Source organism: Triturus cristatus, chromosome 1_1, assembly GCF_964204655.1.
Source record: "Triturus cristatus chromosome 1_1, aTriCri1.1, whole genome shotgun sequence".
Lineage (NCBI taxonomy): Eukaryota > Metazoa > Chordata > Amphibia > Caudata > Salamandridae > Triturus > Triturus cristatus.
The window spans coordinates 380,594,850-380,613,946 of NC_140579.1; the positions used below are offsets into that span (position 1 = coordinate 380,594,850).

The 19,097-nt window shown below is 47.8% G+C and overlaps 1 long non-coding RNA gene across 1 annotated transcript; it reads left to right on the plus strand.

The window, feature by feature from the left end:
* The first annotated feature begins 793 nt into the window (after positions 1–793).
* On the plus strand, positions 794–16,870 carry LOC146870243 (uncharacterized). Its single transcript, XR_014959364.1, has 3 exons — positions 794–951; positions 15,832–15,956; positions 16,827–16,870. It is a non-coding gene; the product is annotated as an uncharacterized LOC146870243 (long non-coding RNA).
* Positions 16,871–19,097: the final 2,227 nt, after the last annotated feature.

The window sequence follows — 19,097 nt, forward strand, 5'->3', positions numbered from 1 at the left end:
TCCATCTTAAAAGTTCCCAAATTAGAGATCTGCATACTAGCACGAATAATTCTTTTTGTGCTCTTTATCGGTGGGAACAGGTAGTGTCAAGAATATTCAATTTATTTGAAAACCTATTTTCTTTAACTTTTGTTTTTTTTTCAATTACTAAACATTTTAGAGCTGGTATGCAATCTGAACCAAACATGCCTTTGTGCATATTTGTGTGATCCTTAATAGTGTGCCACTGCTCTAGCTCTCGCTTTTTCTGCAAGTTAAAGGGGCTTCTGGGACAGCCTGTGGAAGATTATCTAACGGCAGCTTCTTTCCATTTGTGCAGAACATTGGGTTCTCTTGTAGCAGTCCAGTTCTCCACTCTGTAGGTGTGCACCCCAAGAAGTTATCTTGAGGCACTTTATGGAGATGCTGTAACTTTATCTCTGGCCTTGTATTTATGTTGATCAGAGAGTGCTCCATGGACTGACTATAGGAGATATCACAGCTGTAGGTTGTTCGGAGAAAGATATGATCCTGTGGCTGCCTAATGAGATGTCATGCTTTCAAATGTCTTGCTGTATTTGGGCCGATATTCCTAGGGCAGTCTTCGGACGACCTGTGGTTCAATTCAGTATAGTTATATTTTATTTCCAGAGCACATGTTTGCCATTTTCTTGATTTTGGCTGTAACTAAATCTGGGGGAGTGTGCAGCTTTGTCTCGCTCCTTAATTTTTGTTCATATTGTGGACTGTACTGGGGCAGCCTGCTGGAGATGTTGCAACTTGACCTCTCCCCTTGTGTTAACAGGTGATGTTGAACACAGAGCGCCTGATCAAGCATGCAGTCCAAGAGCACTTGGCAGTTACAGTCTGCATCAATAAGATTGATCGGCTGATCCTGGAGCTGAAGTTGCCACCCACAGATGCGTACTACAAACTGCGCCACATAGTGGACGAGGTCAACGGCTTGCTCAGGTAATGTGGATGCAGTGATGAGACCACCTGTGTTTCTACTACAGGTGTTATTCTTAGTTGTAAAAATTTCAGCACAGCTCACTAACTTATCACGTTTTCAACTGTAAACGATTTGCAGACATTTTACCATGGGGCAAACACCACCTCACTCTCAATGCCAGTGTTTGCCCTTTGGAGATCGCTGCTTCTACATTTTTTTGCTCCCCGGTGCCCCCACTCCCATCTTGCTGACTGGATTTTCGCCCCCTACAACTGCAGTGCTGTTTGTTTAACCACTGCAGTGTAGAAAGCTGAATTCTAGTCAGCAAGAATAACGCGGCACAAAGTTCACATACCATTTCTTACATTCCCAAGGTGTTTACTGCTGTACACCATGGGTTTGCATACTACGCGCTCTGTGATGTGACCATGAACACTATTGCTGGACGACCTGTATAAAGTATACCTCCAGTCAGAAGTATTGCATGTTAGAGACCGGCATTCTCTTTACAGTAAATACATTTAATGTGAAGATGTTGTGAATAAAACACGATTTTATTATTATTTATCCTCGACCCGTCACAATCCGGCTTAAAAAAAAAAACACAGCACAGAAACCGCCCTCCTCGCCGCAACAGACGCCATCCGCTCCCTACTTTACAAAGGAGAAACAGTAGACCTCATCCACCAAGACCTCTCTGCGGGCTTCGACACGGTATCCCACCGCACCCTAATCCACAGACTCCATGACGCAGGGATCCGGGACAAAGCCCTCGACTGGACCTACTCTTTCCTCTCTGGCAGAACGCAGAGGATAAGACTCCCCCTTTCCTCTCAGACCCTACACCTACCACCTGAAGAGTCCCCCAAGGGTCCTCCCTCAGCCCAATGCTCTTCAACGTCTACATGACTCCATTCGCCCCCATCGTCCGAGCCTACGGACTCAACATTGTTTCATACGCAGATGACAGCCAACTCATCCTCTCCCTATTCAATGAAGTCAACGTAGCCAAACTCATCTTCCAAGAAGGCATGGAAGCTGTTGCCAGATGGATGAAAAGCAGCTGCCTACAAATCAATACCGACAAGACTGAAGTACTCATCATGGGCCCATACCCCGACGTCTGGAACAACACCTGGTGGTCCCCGCCCTCGAGAGCCCACTCACCCCCACGAACCACGCACGCAACCTCGGAATCATCCTCGACTCCGAGCTCAAAATGGACCGCCAGATCAACTCCGTCACATCCTCCTGCTTCCACATCCTCTGCCTCCTATGTAAGACCTTCAAATGGATCCCCCTCAAGCACAGAAAAAATTTCGCCCTCGTCACCAGCAGACTCGAATACGGCAACGCACTCTACGCTGGCATTAACAAAAACCTCACCCGCATGCTACAAAACGTCCAGAACGCCGCCGCAAGATTGGGCCTCCACCTACCACGAAACTGCTACATCTCACAACACCTACACACACACACACACACACACTCCACTGGCTCCCCATCGAGGCTAGAATCACCTTCAAGATCCTTACCCACGCCCAGAAAAGCCCTCCACAACACTGGACCAGCATACCTCAACAACTGTTTAACTTCCACGCACCCCAAAGAATCTTACGATCATCCCAACTCTCCTACGCCGTGGTTCCCTGCGCCAGAAAGACCAGAGCAGGAACCCGCTCCTTCTCCTTCCTCGCGGCCAAAGTATGGAACGCCTTACCGCTCCACCTCTGACAGACAACATCGCTCCACATCTTCACGAAAAACCTCAAACCCTGGCTCTTCGACAGGCCCCCTCCTTGATGGGCTGGATCCTGCACCCCCTCCCCCAGCGCCTTGAGACCCTTGCGGTGAGTAATCGCGCTTAACAAATCCGTGATTGGTTGAAAGACGGTCAAACTCTTCCAGTAAGCACGCTGCTGCTATGATCTGCACCAAATCCTACAAATGTGTTGGAAGGGGCACCATTTGGTGGTGTTTCAAGAGTGTGACCAAGTAACTAATCCTCCATTAGTTAGAGACTAAAGCCTGGAAATGCAGTGCTCAGAATTGGAATTACTGCATAATTTTAGTAGTACATCCATTTAGTTTGGCAAAATTCATCTTACATTGTTAATAATGTTTTAATTGTAATGTTTGTAATAGTAGGCGCTGGCTTTGTATATGGTATACCACTAGGTGGTTATACAGTGCACAGGGTCCAGAACTTCCCCAAAAGTGTACAGTGCTCAATGTAAAACCCAAAGTGCTCTATTAGTGGAAGTGTGGGCGAGCAGTCTTGGGCCTAACACACAGTGTAAGACATTCATTGCACAAAAGTGATCAATAATGGACACACGACTCCAATAGGAGATCCACACCAATTTTAGGAAAATCTACTTTGTATTTTATTTTAAGACCAAGATCTTCGCAGTAAGGTAAGTATATTTTTAAATAAAAATACTTTTCACATATTCTGCACAGTTCAATGTTATGCTATGGGGAAAACAGTATCGCGGTTAAAGAGGTAAGTATCACACTTACACTTCCAGTCTTTGGGACCAAAGGTAATCAAGGGGCCAGGGTCAGTTGAGTACCAAAACTGCACCTCCAGCGATACAAGGGCGGCCGGGTGCAGAGGTCAAATTCGAAGTTTGGCCTAATGCGTTTCAGTGGAGACTGGGGGTGCTTGGGACCACACTGCTTGCCTGGAAGTAGATTGGTTGCAGGGTCCAAGTTTTGATGGTTAGAACCAGCAACGGGGGTGGGCTGCTTTGTGGCCCCCTTGGGTGGAGAGCCTCTGCTCTCTGGGACCAGAGATAATGCACATCCTGGGCAGAGGTGTCACACCTCCTCCTCAAGGATGGGCCAGTGCTCGAAGGTGAAGCTTCAAAGGCCTGCCGCCTTTGTATTGCGACCCCCAGCCTCTGCTGCTAGCAGCAGATGGCAGCCCCCGGTTTACACAACCACTTTGGGCTGGAAAACTTTGGAAGAATAGGAGGTGTGCCCACCTCTGCCAACTCCACCCCTTAATTGAAGGAGGCGAGGTGAAGCACATCAAGACCAAGAAAGATAGTCCCCGGGGTAATCTTCACTTGTTGATGTAACACGTCCTCCAAAAATTCCTGTATCTCAATCCAATAATTAGAGATCTTCGGACAATCCACGAACATATGGAGATCGTCCGCAGCCGGGTGCTTACACCTAGGGCAATGATTTTCTAGACCTGTCACCTTAAATAATTTTCCAGGTGTTAAATATTCCCTATGTGTAGTATATAAATGATTTCTTTTAAGTGCTGCAGGTTTAACAACTGCCTGCAACATAGTAAAGGAGTCCCCCCAAATGCCCTTGATTTCATTAGAGTTGAAACTAATGACATTGCCCCAGAGTTTTTGGAGTTCGGATTCAGTCACTCCTCCGGCTTCTAGAAGGGTCCAATACCAAAAAGAAACCTCCCGTTTCCATCCACCCCTCCTTGAGACTGAATCAAATTTGGAGTTTGATGCTTCTAGGTCCCAGGATTTCGTTGCCCACCATCCTGACAACTGGTAATACTTAAATCTAGTGAGTGTCCCTCCTGTCAAACCCGAGAGGGACTCCCTGCTCAAGAGCTGCGAATCTTTCTGCAGATCACCCCAACATGTTATGCCTGCCATTTTTAAGGGCCGGGACAATTATATCTTTAAGACAGTCCGGGGTACCGGGGGAGTCCCAAATTGGGGCCTGAGATGCATAGTAGGGGATTTTAAGACTTTTCCTAATGTATAACCAGTTCTTCAAGGCAGCACCCAGAATCTTAATCCTGACTTTTTTATAGAACTTCGGATCTCCGAATTTAAAAAGAAAAAACTCTTGCCCCTGGGGGATGTCATACAATATGGCCTGAAACAATAAACCCAGTGAAGATGCATCCGTCTTATTGGCCAATATTCTGAAGTTTTTAAAATGAAATGAGTGACAGTAAGTGAATAGGTCTGGTAGAGCTAGACCACCCATGTATAAACTTCTCCTAAGCTTTTTCCAGGAGATTCTAGAGGACTTAGTGTTCCAAATAAAAGAGCCGATTTTTCCCTGCAGTTTCGCGATATCTGGTGTCATAAAAGATAGCGGAATAGAGTTAAATAGGAAAGTTATTTTTGGCAAAAAGATCATTTTTATCAAATTAACCCTTCCAAAAATATTTAGAGGGAGGCTTGACCACCGCTGAAGCAAACCGCAAACATCGTTAGAAACTCTGGTCAAATTAATTTTAGATAAATCTCCAATTTTCTGGGCCAGATGGATCCCCAACTACCTCATGCGAGGCTTAGCCCCTTGTGTCCCCTCATCTTGGTTCCATTCCATAATCTCGGTCTTATCTTTATTTATTTTAAATCCCGAGATTTCCCCAAACAATTCAGCCTGATCTACTAATCTGGAGATAGCTTCAGATGGATTAGATGTTAACATAAGCAGATCATCTGCGTATAGAGAAAATTTCAACTCCAGATCTGCAATTTTGAAGGGTTTGATCAATGGATCGGACCTAAGCTGACAAACAAAAGGTTCGATATAAAGATTGAACAATAGGGGTGACAAGGGGCACCCTTGCCGAGTGCCCCGAGCGATTGTAACCCAATCTGTTAAGGCTCCATTGACTAAAATTCTTGCCCGAGGGCAAAAATAAAGAGACCTAACAGCTGAAACAAAATTATTGGGAAAACCAAACCCAGATAGAGCTTCCCATAGGTATGACCAGTTCACCTGGTCAAAAGCCTTAGCGGCACCAATAGCTACTAAAGTCAATGGAAGCTTCTTATCTGTTGCCACATCTATTGCCGCGATAGCTTGAAAAGTTCATTCATTCAGCTGCCTATCGGGAATAAAACCCCTCTGATCCGGATGTACTATTGTTTTAATAATTCTTGCTGTTCTTGCTGCCAAGACCCCCGCAAAAAGTTTATAATCCGTGTTTAACAGGGAAATGGGTCTATAAGACTCAATTTTTAACGGGTCTTTGTTGGACTTCAGGGTGACTGTGGCTTCAGACCATGATTTTGGGACGGTCTCACCTGATAAATAGATTCTATTAAACAGATTTGTTAGGACAGGGACAACCTTTTTGAGGATTACCAAGTATAACTCTATTGGGAGCCCATCTGGGCCCGCTGCCTTCCCTCTGGCCATTTTCTTAATCTGGGTTTTAACTTCGCCCTCTTTTATGCTCGAGCATAGAAAGACTCTATCCAACATAGCTATCTAAGGCAGCCCTAACTGATTCAACCAATCTTTAGCTCTTTGAGGTACAGAGCAAGTGTCTTCTTTGTATAGATCTTGCATAAATATTCTCGCCTCCTCCCTAATTTGGTCATCATCATATATGATGGCTCCTGTGCTGCTCTGAGCTAGGCTTTTAACTTGATTCCTTACCCTATCTGCCCTGGTTTTCTAGGCTAGAAAAGAGCCACATCTTTCGCCATAGGAGAAATTTTGAAGCTTGCTGGCATCCCACCTATCTTTTAAAATCTTATCCAAACTAGCTTGGAATTCTGCCCGTAATCCGTCCAGCTCACTTTGCAGGTGTGGTACTGTATTCTGATGGTCTGCCGATGCCCTCTGAAGCTCTTGTTCTTTTTGCTTAAGCTTAGAGAGGCGCTCTTCCTCCAGCCTCCTCCTGAACTTTCTCCTAATCCTCAGTATACTTAACGATCCTCTAAAAAGGCCTTAAATGCCTCCCAAACCACCCGATCAGTTGCGGTGCAACAGTTATACTTAAAGTATTCCTCTGCCTGATTCACTAAGTCCAACTTGACCTCCTCCTTTAGTAATAAGGATCTATCCAGGGTCCACCTTCTCTGACATTCTTTTTGCTTAAAATTAACTACCAGCTCCGCAGAATGATCAGAGAGTAGTGCTGGAGTATATAAGATGGAGTCTACTGCTGAGAAAAGGGACTGATCTAATAAAAAGAAATCAATTCTGGAGTGATGTCTGTACTTCCGGCTGTAAAAGGAAAAATCCTTTTTAGATCCGTTTTTTGCTCTCCAGATATCTATCAAATTAAACTCTTTAATAATATTTCTCAATTCCGAATGTGATTTACGGGGAGGGGCATATTTAACCCTTGAAATACGATCTAGGAATTCATCCAAGGGTGGTCGGGGGGTACGGGTAAGAGGAGTAAAAATGGGAAAAAATTAATCCTCACACAACTGTGGAGAAAAGAGAACTATAATGGCCGGGTGGGAGCAAAATTTAGTCTACCTAAGGCAGTCCCAAGATGAATAGCATTCCTAATAAAATCAAGATAAAAAGCTGGAACGTCAATGGGTTCAGAGATACGAGAAAGATGTCTAGAGGAGTGTAAGCTAGCGTTTGGCAAGCTCAGATGGGTCCAAGATCTTCTCTGCTCGGAACAAAATGGTAGTACCAGGGGAGTCGCAATAGTAAGCATCAAACCATGCTGGGATTAAAGTAGAGAAGTTCGAGACAGATCAATCTGGGAGGTGGCTGGTAGCTTCATTGTTAATAGCGAGCTCTCCATTGGTGTGTGCAGTTTACTATGGGCCTAATCAAGATGTTCCAGATGCTCTCTTGAAATTACAAGCTAGCCTTTCTGATATGGCAACACCCATTATCTTAGGGGGAGATTTTTAGTCCCCGCCATCTTGAAGATGGTGGGACTTCTCCAATCAGGGCTAGTTCTATGCCCCCTCCCACAGAAGGGTGGCATAATAGAGGGTGTAGTCACCACAGATAAGGTGGCCATTGGACCTACCTGCTACTCCCCTAAAACGTGCCTAAATATAGTATTTAGGTGGCTCCCCCAGACTTAGAAACTAGTTCCTGCCGACCTAAGAAGGAGGACGAAGACGACGTGCAGAGAGGACTGTCAACACCCACTGACTTGGTCACAGCCCTACCAGCTTGTCTGCAGCCCTCAAAGATCCAGTGAAGAAACGAAACCTGTCCTGCATCCAGCAACCTCCACAACACCTGGGAGGACAACCTTCCTTTAAAGAAGACCAGAACTCCAGAGGACAGTGGCTCTGTCCATAAGAAAGCAACACCATGGACTCTGGTGCCATCCGGATCCGCTATCCTTGATTACTCGGCACCCAACGCTTCTGGCCTGTATCCAGGTGGCCCAGATCCAGAAAAGGTTCTCCCGTGATCCTGAGTCCAAGTCCAGCATTGACTGACCCCCTCCAGGATTCTATGACGACACCTACAGTGTGAATCCGAAGACCCCCCCCCAACCCGGAACGGCTCTGGTTAGAAAACTAGACATAAAAGTACATCCCTGCACCCGAAGCCCCTGGGCCTTGGTGATCTTGACCGACGGTGTCCCTACCACCTACAGCATCTCAACATAGCCCTGCTGTCGCTTCTTTCCTTCGTACAGCTCCAGTTCATCTCCTACAGCCTATTTTCCAAACCGAGTTTCTCCATTGAATTGCATTGAGTGCCTGACAGCATGTTTGCACCCTGCACTCGGCCTCTCCTGTGCCACTGGTGTTGTATGTTAGGTGCTGCCTTGTGAGCCCCTGTGCTTGTTTTAACGTCCGAAGCATGAGCCCTGCAACCAATCTACTTACTTGCAAGCGGTGTGTCTTCAAGCACCCACATTCTCCTTTGGGTAACATAAGGCCTGATCTTCAAATTTGACCGCTGCACTCGGCCACCCCGTGCCGTTGGTGGTCCAGTGTCTGTGTCTACCTGAACCTTGCCCTCTGCTGTCCCTGCAACCTGAAGACTGGATTTGTAGTTTGGTTACTTACCTGTAAAATTGCATTGTTGTTTTCCTCCATAGGTTAACTTTGTAAAGACTGAAAATTGCACTAAGTGTCCACTTATGAAACTAAAAAGTATCTGTATTTAAAAACGTACTTATCATTTTGTGAAGATCTTGGTCTTAAAATAAATCTTGAGCAAAGCTTATCTTTGTAAAATTCGTGTCGATCTCCTTTTTGAGTCGTGTGTCATTTATTGGTCATTGTGTGCACAAAAAATGTCTTGCACTCCTTTGTGGATGCACACACTACCACAAATGGAGCACCCTGGGTTTGCATTGAACTCTGTACACTTCTGGGGGAATCTCTGGATTCTGTGCACAGTCTAACCACCTAGTGCTGTACCATATACAGACCCAACTTACTAAACTCCTACTTTTTTTTTCTTTTTTTTTTTTTTAGAATTTTATATAACTCGAACTAGACCCGAGACATTGGGTATCAGAGCCCTTTACATGAGCACCAGATTCGTTACATGAGGACACATTATTTTTTGTTAGGCACGGGGAGATTAAGTGATTTGCCCAGAATCATAGGATGTTGAGCATCGTTGCCGAGACTCGAACCCGGTTCCCCGCTTCGAGGTCGACCGCTCGAGCCATAAGGCTACATCCTCTCCCCAAAATAAGATTGATTGTAGGACTTATGAGTCTGGTAACATCATTAATTTACTTGACCTGTAGATCTTGTGGCAGAAAGGTGATGTTCTCAGTCATGCCAGTACATAGCTCATTGTTTGAGTGAGCAAAGTGCTTTCCGTTCTCCTTGTTCGAAATATATGTAACTATAATGTAATGGCTGCAGTTTGTTATATTGAAAGCAATCTGTATTATTTTATTCTATATTATAGACCGCTTTAAAATCTTAATAACGTACTGCAGAACGGACGCTGCATTTGGGACCTTGCAGATTACCTTTCTGGCTGATCACCTTTCTCCTCCACCCCTCGCGGTACCCGCTCCGCGGGTCCCGCATCGCAAGGGGAGTTTGACCAACACCGGGGGCCACTGCTGAGGGACGTGCAAGGCGGAGTGGACTGAGCGAGGCGGGGCTGCGAGCGCGGGTGCTGGGACTCTGTTTCCCAGGAGCACCCGCCTGCCTGATTGTGACCACCTGGGCTGCTCTCCCCGACCCCTCCCCCCCCTAGTCAGTGATTACCATATCTGGAGGCCAGTTCTCCCGCGGCGCGGGAGCGCGCGGGAGGGCGCCGGGAGAAGCCCGGGACAAGGGCGGGACCGTCCTAGGCCGTCAGTGGCCGAAGGAGGCCGGGCTGGGCCCTCTCTCTTGATTCCTGCCCGCGCCATAACCAAGGAAATGCCCTCGCCTACACACCGGGAAACCCCCTTAAGGGATGGAGCCTCCAGCTCCGGGACTTTGGATAACTATTTTAAACCCAATAAAGGTGAGGCGGACATGGACGGTTCACTTCAGAAACGCAGGGCGGACCGCAGGCGCTCCATTGAATCTATAAAAAACAGGCCCTTGATAGACATCAGCCCCTTCCCCACCACTCAAGAGGGAGGCGTGCTACCCAGCGGTCCAAATATTTCGACACTAGAGGACTTCCCTGTCCTATTAAGGGAAATCCCCCCCACCCCAGGGATAGCGCTTGCACAAAACATAGAGCCAGTCCCCCCAGAGACCTCTCATTCCCCCGTCAACCTGGTAACCCAAATTCCACCTATCCAATTGGCCAATAAGAGTAAGCCCAAAATAAACGTAGTGGTGGAGTTACATAGGCCCCCACCCAGCAAACGTGCTCGGAAATCAACGGGGGGGCGGGGGAAACCCAAAATATCCCATCTGGATTTTGGCAAGAAACGGCCAAATATTGCTCTACCAGGGAAGCACACGGAGATAGTGCCTCCTACTAAGCTCTCAAACACCGGAACCACTGCCATCACCAAAGAACAAGAGGGTACTACGCCAAATCCAAATAATCTACTCTCTGCTAAGGGGAACATTGAATTCCTACTCTGCTCCCTTCTACAGCCCATCACCGACAGCTTAAAAAAGGTCGAGATTAGGCTCACCTTACTAGAAACTTCTCTTACCACCCTGAGCACTCTAGTAAGTAAGCAGACAAAGTTAGTGGAAATCCCTCCCCCGGCTGAGGAACCTTCCAAAGGAGATGTCGCAATTAATGCCAATAGAGCCCCCCCCAGAAGCATGCCATCTGCTCCCCCTCTGCAACCCCCTATGGCCATTCAAATTCAGGCACGGCACAACAACCAAAGCCCCAGACCTACTCATCATGCGGCTTTAATCCCACATAGCTCACAATTAGAGCCTTCTGGAATGCATCAAGGCCAGGTCAATGTTCCCCCACTCACGCCCGTTTGTCCAACTCCCAGACCCCGGAGACCAGACCTTCCACCTGAGGCCAATAGATTAATGGTGGTTCTAGCGGGTGCCCCTCACTTAAGATCAGGGGAAAACGAGGATTACCAGTCACTTAAGAAAAAGGTAATCAAATGGCTCAATTGGAACCGACCTTTGCCTCCCCAGTATAATAACGAAATCATCATGGTGAGAAGGGTCCCATGGCTAGGGAAGACCAGGAAAACTATAGTGGGGGACTGTATCATGGTAACCTTTAAGGATCCAGGCACGGTTTGACATATTTGCAGAGGAATGAACCGTTCCCTGGACTCCACCATACAGACCCTCCCAGTATCTTTTTTCTTTCCCCCGATTCCTAAGCGTCAGGCCCCAATATACGATGACTGGACAAGGGTGGAACATAGACATAATCACAAAGGCTCTGTACAACCCCCGTATTTCCAACCACCGGATACACCTTTTTGCGATTTCAATCGCTTCAACTGTCTGGACGGCTTGGATGGGGTTGACTGACTTACTGCCTGTAAGACAGCGTCAGGGGTTTTGGGTTCTCGTGGGTCGTTGGAGCATTTCACTTTGTCCTCCGGCCCAAGTTTTGGCCTATTGAATGACTCACCTGCCATAGATCATGGCAGAATCGAATTCTCTCACCTAGCCACTGATGGAGTAGTTGCTGCCGAGGGGATAACTTTGGTTCCCCTCCCTGTTGGCGAGGGGGAGAGGGGAGCCATGGCGCCATATGAAACTTACGCTGCTCTCGCTCCAGGCTTTGCAACACAAGAGGAGCCAGGACCTACCTCTTCCAACCCTTGCGTTTTGACACCTCCCACTTCTGAACATCTGAGGATAATCTCCTGGAACATTGCTGGATTAGCAAACAAATTGGAAGAGCCGACTTGGGAAAAGTATATAGAAACTGGCGACATATGCATGTTCCAGGAAACCTGGGCTAGAGAGGACCATGGGCACCAAGGCTACATATCATTCTTTATTCCAGCTAGGTGGGAAGGCAAAGGCCGCCCTTCAGGGGGCCTTGTGATATGGGTTGCTGTCCATCTGGGCTGTGTGGCATCACGGCTCCCATGTAACACTGATGACATCCTGGTGGTCTCATTAACATGGCCAAACAAAGCAAACCTCTTGTTGGTTAACATCTATTCCAGGCCGATGGGAAAAGCAAAAGAATCACCGACTTTTAATGAACTCTCGAACTTTTTATCTGAACTGTCGACTGATTCATACTATGTGGTGGGTGGGGATTTTAATTCTCACTTTGAGCCACTCCCCGGCCTTCAGGAAGGGTTTTTATCAGATGAAGAAGCTAGGTGGGCATTACCAGGGGTTGATGTTCCATCTCCGAAAGCTTGGACCCCATTAGCGTTGCAAATCACTGCTCTTACCTTAAGGTATGGACTTAGAGCGTGTAATGGGAGAGTTAAATCGGACACACCAGGCAAAAATACTTACAACCGCCGGGGAAGAGAGTCACACTTGGACTACATTCTGGTCCAACTAGCGAGGTGGTCAACTATACAGGATTTTAGGGTAATAGATAGGTTGGATAGTGACCATAATGCCCTCGAGTTAGATCTTGTTCATCCAGCACCTCAGGGCTTAGTGACCCAGGAAGAAGGGAACCACCCCACGCTCCTTATAGACAACAGTAGGAGAAGAATTAGGTGGGAGCACCTGGTCACAAAAAAGGACAAACTCCCACTGCTCTATGCAGAGATTACCCCTATCCTGGAAATTGTTGGGGACCTTGATAGTGTAGCAAGAAAAATAGACATAAGGAGCAAATTGTCTGATGCCCACAAGGAACTTATAAAAGTTGCGGCACCCCACTTCACATGTAAGGTACGAAAGCCAAGAGAGAGGTGCCAAGGCAAAACCCAATGGTACAATGTGGCCTGTAGACGGGCCAAAACAGAACTCCTCGGAGTAATAAAGGAGGGCAAAGGAGGGGAACGCCTCAAGCAACATAGGCAAGCCTATAAGAAACTTCTCGCCCAGGCTAAAATAGAATGGGAGGAAAACCAGTGGGAAGAACTCACTAAGGCCCTAGCAGTGCAAGATCAACGCCTGTTCTGGAGAATGGTGAATGGGGGATCAGGGAGTTTACATTCGGCAGTGGAGCCTAACATAGCTTCTGGAGCGTGGCAGGCCCACTTCCAGTCCTTATACAGCGCTGAGTCCGGAGAACTTCCTGTGTCAATTGAACCAGAAAGGCAGGGCTCTCAGGTGGACCAAATAACACTGAGTGAGGTCACTGCTGCCATTTCAGGCCTGGCTTCGGGGAAGGCCCCTGGGCTGGATGGGCTACCGGGAGACCTGTACAAGCAGGAGCCCACCGTCTGGGCGCCCTACCTCGCTGCTCTTTTTAATGGTATCCTCGGTGGGATGGAAATCCCTAGTACTTGGCTGGGGGCTGAGGTGGTCCCGATTTTCAAAAAGGGATCCCCCCTCCTCCCAGCCAACTACAGACCGATCAGCCTGATAGATGTAGCGCAGAAGTTGTTCGGCAGGGTTCTCCTGAATAGGCTTCAGGAATGGATTGAGGAGGCAGGCGCCCTCAGTCCATACCAGGCAGGTTTTAGGAAAGGGGTATCGACTGTGGACCAGGTCTTTAGATTGAACCTGGTGTACTGGAAGACAGTGAGGTTCGAGGGTGGCAGTTTGTACACGATTTTCGTGGACCTACGAGCCGCCTTCGACCTCGTGCCCAGGGGAAAACTCTGGGCCATTCTGGCAGGGATGGGCGTACCACCAGACATCTTATTGACCTTGCAGAGGCTGCACCATAACAATTATGCCCAGGTGAGGTGTGGGAGGTCGGGGGAGCTGACTGACAGATTCCCCGTGGGCAGAGGGGTAAGACAGGGCTGTGTGCTGGCGCCGACCCTGTTTTGCCTCTTCGTCAACGGGGTAATCGCTCATCTGAACGCCACCGACTACACAGATGCCCCCAAACTAAATGGCAACAGTGTGCCCGCAATAATGTTTGCGGACGACACACTGTTGGTATCTAAAACTCCCATGGGCATCCAAAGGATACTTGATGCCTTTGTGGCCTTCTGTCAGGACAGAGGACTGGAAATCAATGCCGCAAAAACCAAATATATGGTATTGAATCCAAGCCCCAAACAGCGCCCGAATCCCCTGCTGGGAGCAGCACGGCTGGAAAGAGTAGCCACGTTTGAATATCTCGGCGTGACACTCAACGAAAATATGACCTGGGGGACTCATCAAACCAGGGCTAACCTTAAACTAGTACAAATTACCGGGGGTATCTCCCGGATGATGACCGGTTCGACCTATCGTCCATTGGGGGCCCTAATTCAGATATATAAAGCACAGGCCAGGGGGGCGATCCTGTATGGGGCTGAACTGTGGGGCCATACCCCATGTCGGAATCTGTCATCCACGGAAAACAGATTCATAAGACAAATTACCGCACTTCCTTCTAGCACCCCACTTCTCCCTTTGAGGCTTGATCTAGGGCTACGGCCTCTCGCCGACGAGATAAGTCTAAGACCCATTGCCTTCTGGCGCAGGCTTTGGAGCAGCGACGATCTCGCCGACTATAGGGCGGAACTGGTCGAACTATTAAAACACCCCAAGGCGCTCAGTATCCCCTGGGTCCAAAATATCCAGTCAACCTGCACAGATCTGGGGCTCCCCGAACTGTGGACTAAACCAGCAGATACAGCACCTAGAATCTCTAAGAGATTTTTGGCGAATCTGTATCATGAACACAAAAGGGTAAGGGCTTTAGCTACCCAGACAGAGGGGTCCCTTTCTTCTAAATTCCTGCAAAATAAGGATCTCTATGCACTTGAAAAGGCTTTTGATCCCATATATCCCGTACTCACTAGAAAGTTATTTCTCCAGTGGAGATACGGTACATTGCCTTTGCGCTCCTTTTCTAGCACCTGGTCTCAAGTCCCTTCCACTAAGTATTGCCCCCTTTGCGTTGACAAAGAGGAAAATGACTTACATGTGATCTTTTTCTGCCCAGCATATAAGGCAGCCAGAAAGTACTGGCTGCTGCCTCTGATTAAGAACTTGGGTGGCAGGGAATATATACCTATGTACAGGATTTTAAAATGTGATGTTTCCGGCCCAATCGTTTTTGCGCTTGCCAAATTTTTTACAAATGTATGGCATATGCGTAATCGTCTTTTAAAAAATGCTGGGTAGTCTGCAGATTGCTCTATTTTTAACATTGTTAATAATGTTTGAAGTGGATTTTTAAATCACGCACTGATGTTTTATCAAATGTGACAGAATTTTTGTGATTTTAATGTATGTGTATCTTTTATGACCAAATGGTCGAAATAAAGATTGAAACTGAAACTAATAATAATAATAAACCCGAATTTGTAAAGCGCAAACTATTCACCTTTACGGGTCTCAAGATGCTGGGGGCCGTCGTGGAAATTACGTGAGCTATTGCCCAGAGTCACACGGTGCTGAGCTGAGCTGTCGCTGGAGCCGGGATTGAACCGTGAACCCGTGCTCCGAAGTCAGCTACCCTGGCCACTGCACCACACCTCTCCGCCGCTGCACCACACCTCTCCCCTCAAACGTAACCGTCTTTAATTGTACTTTCAGAGTAGTAAAAAATCCAGTTTATCAATGGAGGAGGTGAGAATAGCTCTATTTTTCTAGGGCACAGTGCCGCTATTTCGTTTCACAAATCGTCAGAATAGACTGTGTGTAAGCCGTGTCTAAACACTGCTTTTGTGTCTCGAGCTATGGAACTAGGACCTTTGAAAATGTTTTCCTTTCTTTTCCTTCCAGCATGTATTCTACGGATGAGAACCTGGTGTTGTCCCCGCTGCTGGGGAACGTCTGCTTTGCCAGCTCTCAGTACAGCATCTGCTTCACACTAGGCTCGTTTGCCAAGATTTATTCTGACACCTACGGTAAGGATCCGTTTCCTGCCTCCACCCCGCGTCAGCTGTTACAAAGGGACTACTGAAGTTACATTGCCATGTCTACTGTTCCTCGAAGAAGCATCGCAAGTCTCCAACCAGGCCTTGGCTTAAGCAATTGGAATACCTGCAGTGCCTGGTGCACTTCTAAGGCATTATGTGCTCTGAACTACAGAGCTGGACATGGATTGTGTTGCAGATGGTTTTATTGATGTGTTTGTTCTGAGTTAAAATCAGTAGATTTCAGTTTCTGCCTGAAAGCAGATTGTTCTGTGTAGCTTGTTGTTTTTCAGGTTGTGGGTGCTTTGTATGCAATGTACATTTCTGCCCCGGCTTGTTAATGTCAGTGGACATTTCTATCTATCATTAAAGGGGAACATGTGAAGGTGTGATGCATTTCTACTGTAGGTACACAGAGCATCCTATTTGGAATCCTTGTCTTCACTGTTGATGCCAAAAAGGCAATGGAAGTAGGGCCCTGGGTTTCCCAGTCTTAAATCCACTCCGCTTTCTCTCTCAGACTGCCAGCATCCCCTATTCACTTGCTGTCTATATCCTGCTGTCTCTTTCTCTCTCTGTCCTGTCAGTCACTGCCTTTTTCTGTGCTCTCACTGTTCCTGTCTAGTTGCTCTCTCCTTTGGCCTGCTCTCTCTCTAACTCCACACTCTTTCCTGCTGTTCCCTCAATGTACGCTTTCTGATTTTAGGTCTTTGCTCTTTTAGTAGACTTCAGTAATCTGCCGTTTCTCATTTCTCAAACTCCCTTATGAGTTAATGAATCTGTAGTCTTCGGTCCATCTTGTCTACTTCGCTTTATGTATTTGTCTAAAATTGTGTTAATATTATTTTCCCACGTATACAGGTGACATCAACTTCCAAGAATTTGCAAAGCGACTTTGGGGAGACATCTACTTCAATCCCAAAACGTAAGTAGTTGTACTCTTTGCTAAACATTAGCAGTTGGAACTTTTGTGTTTGAGATTTTTTTTTCTTCAGAGTTTTATATAGCGCGAACTTGACCCAAAGGTATCAGAGCGCTTTACATGAGCACCAGTTTCGTTACACACTGACACATTTATTTTTGTTAGGCACGGGGAGATTAGGTGGTTTGAGCGTCGTTGCTGAGACTCGAACCCAGTTCCCAAGATTTGAGGTTGAACGCCCTAGCCGATAAGCTACATCCTCTCCCCTTTTTAGGTCTCGCCTGACCCAGCGCATGCGCTGGTCTGGCGGGACTTGGGCTCTAAAAAGTGCTACCAGGCCAGCATAGAGCTACAGTGCGTTCTTAGGCTCTAGAGCAGCTCTGCTGACCTGGTTCTCTGGCTCTAAAGCAGCTCTGCTTACCTGGTTCTCTGGCTCTAAAGCAGTTCTGCTGACCTGGTTCTCTGGCTGTAAAGCAGCTCTGCTGACCTGGTTCTCTGGCTGTAAATCGGCTCTGCTGACCTGGTTCTCTCCCTCTAAAGCAGCTCTGCTGAACTGGTTCTCTGGCTCTAGAGCAGCACTGCTGACCTGGTTCTTAGGCTTTAGAGCAGATCTGCTGACCTGGTTCTCTGGCTCTTAAGCGTCTCTGCTCACCAGGTTCTCTGACTTTGAAGTAGCTCTGCTGACCTGGTTCTCTCGCTCTAAAGCAGCTCTGCTGACCTGGTTCTCTCCCTCTAAAGCAGCTCTGCTCACCTGGTTCTCCGGCTCTAAAGCAGCTCTGCTGACCTGGTTTCTCTGGCTCTACAGCATCTCTGCTGACCTGGTTCTCTGGCTCTAGAGCAGCTCTGCTTACCTGGTTCTTACGCTCTAGAGCAGCTCTGCTGACCTGGTTCTCTGGCTCTACAACGGCTCTGCTAATCTGATTCTCTGGCTCTAAAGCAGGTTTGCTGACCTGGTTCTCTGCCTCTACAGCAGCTCTGCTGACCTGGTTCTCTGGCTTTGAAGCAGCTCTGCTGACCTGGTTCTCTGGCTCTAGAGCAGCTCTGCTGACCTGGTTCTCTGGCTCTACAGCAGCTCTGCTGACCTGGTTCTCCGGCTCTAAAGCAGCTCTGCTGACCTCGTTCTTAGGCTCTAGAGCAGCTCTGCTGACGTGGTTCTCTGGCTCTAGAGCAGCTCTGCTGACCTGGTTCTCTGGCTCTAGAGCAGCTCTTCTGACCAGGTTCTCTGGCTCTACAGCAGCTCTGCTGACCTGGTTCTCTGGCTCTAAAGCAGCTCTACTGATCTCGTTCTTAGGCTCTAGAGCAGCTCTGCTGAAGTGGTTCTCTGTCTCTAGAGCAGCTCTGCTGACCTGGTTCTTAGGCTCTAGAGCAGCTCTGTTGACCTGGTTCTCTGGCTCTAAAGCAGCTCTGCTGACCTGGTTCTCTGGCTCTAGAGCAGCTCTTCTAACATGGTTCTCTGGCTCTACAACGGCTCTGCTGCCCTGGTTCTCTTGCTCTAAGGCAGTTCTGCTGACCTGGTTATCTGGCTCTACAGCAGCTCTGCTGACCTGGTTCTCTGCCTCTACAGCAGCTCTACTGACCTGGTTCTTAGGCTCTAGAGCAGCTCTGCTGACCTGGTTCTCTGGCTCTAATGCAGCTCTGCTTACCTGGTTCTCTGGCTCTAAAGCAGTTCTGCTGACCTGGTTCTCTGGTTTTAAAGCAGCTCTGCTGACCTGGTTCTCTGTCTGTAAAGCGGCTCTGTTGACCTGGTTCTCTCCCTCTAAGGCAGCTCTGCTGACCTGGTTCCTCTGGCTCTACAGCATCTCTGCTGACCTGGTTCTCTGGCTCTAGAGCAGCTCTGCTTACCTGGTTCTTAGGCTCTAGAGCAGCTCTGCTGACCTGGTTCTCTGGCTCTACAACGGCTCTGCTAATCTGATTCTCTGGCTCTAAAGCAGGTCTGCTGACCTGGTTCTCTGCCTCTACAGCAGCTCTGTTGACCTGGTTCTCTGGCTTTGAAGCAGCTCTGCTGACCTGGTTCTCTGGCTCTAGATCAGCTCTGCTGACCTGCTTCTCACCCTCTAAAGCATCTCTGCTGACCTGGTTCTCTAGATCTAAAGCAGCTCTGCTTCCCTGGTGTCTCTGACTCTACAGCAGCTCTGCTGACCTCTGTCTCTGGCTCTAGAGCAGCTCTGATGACCTGGTTCTCAGGCTCTATAGCAGCTCTGTTGACCTCG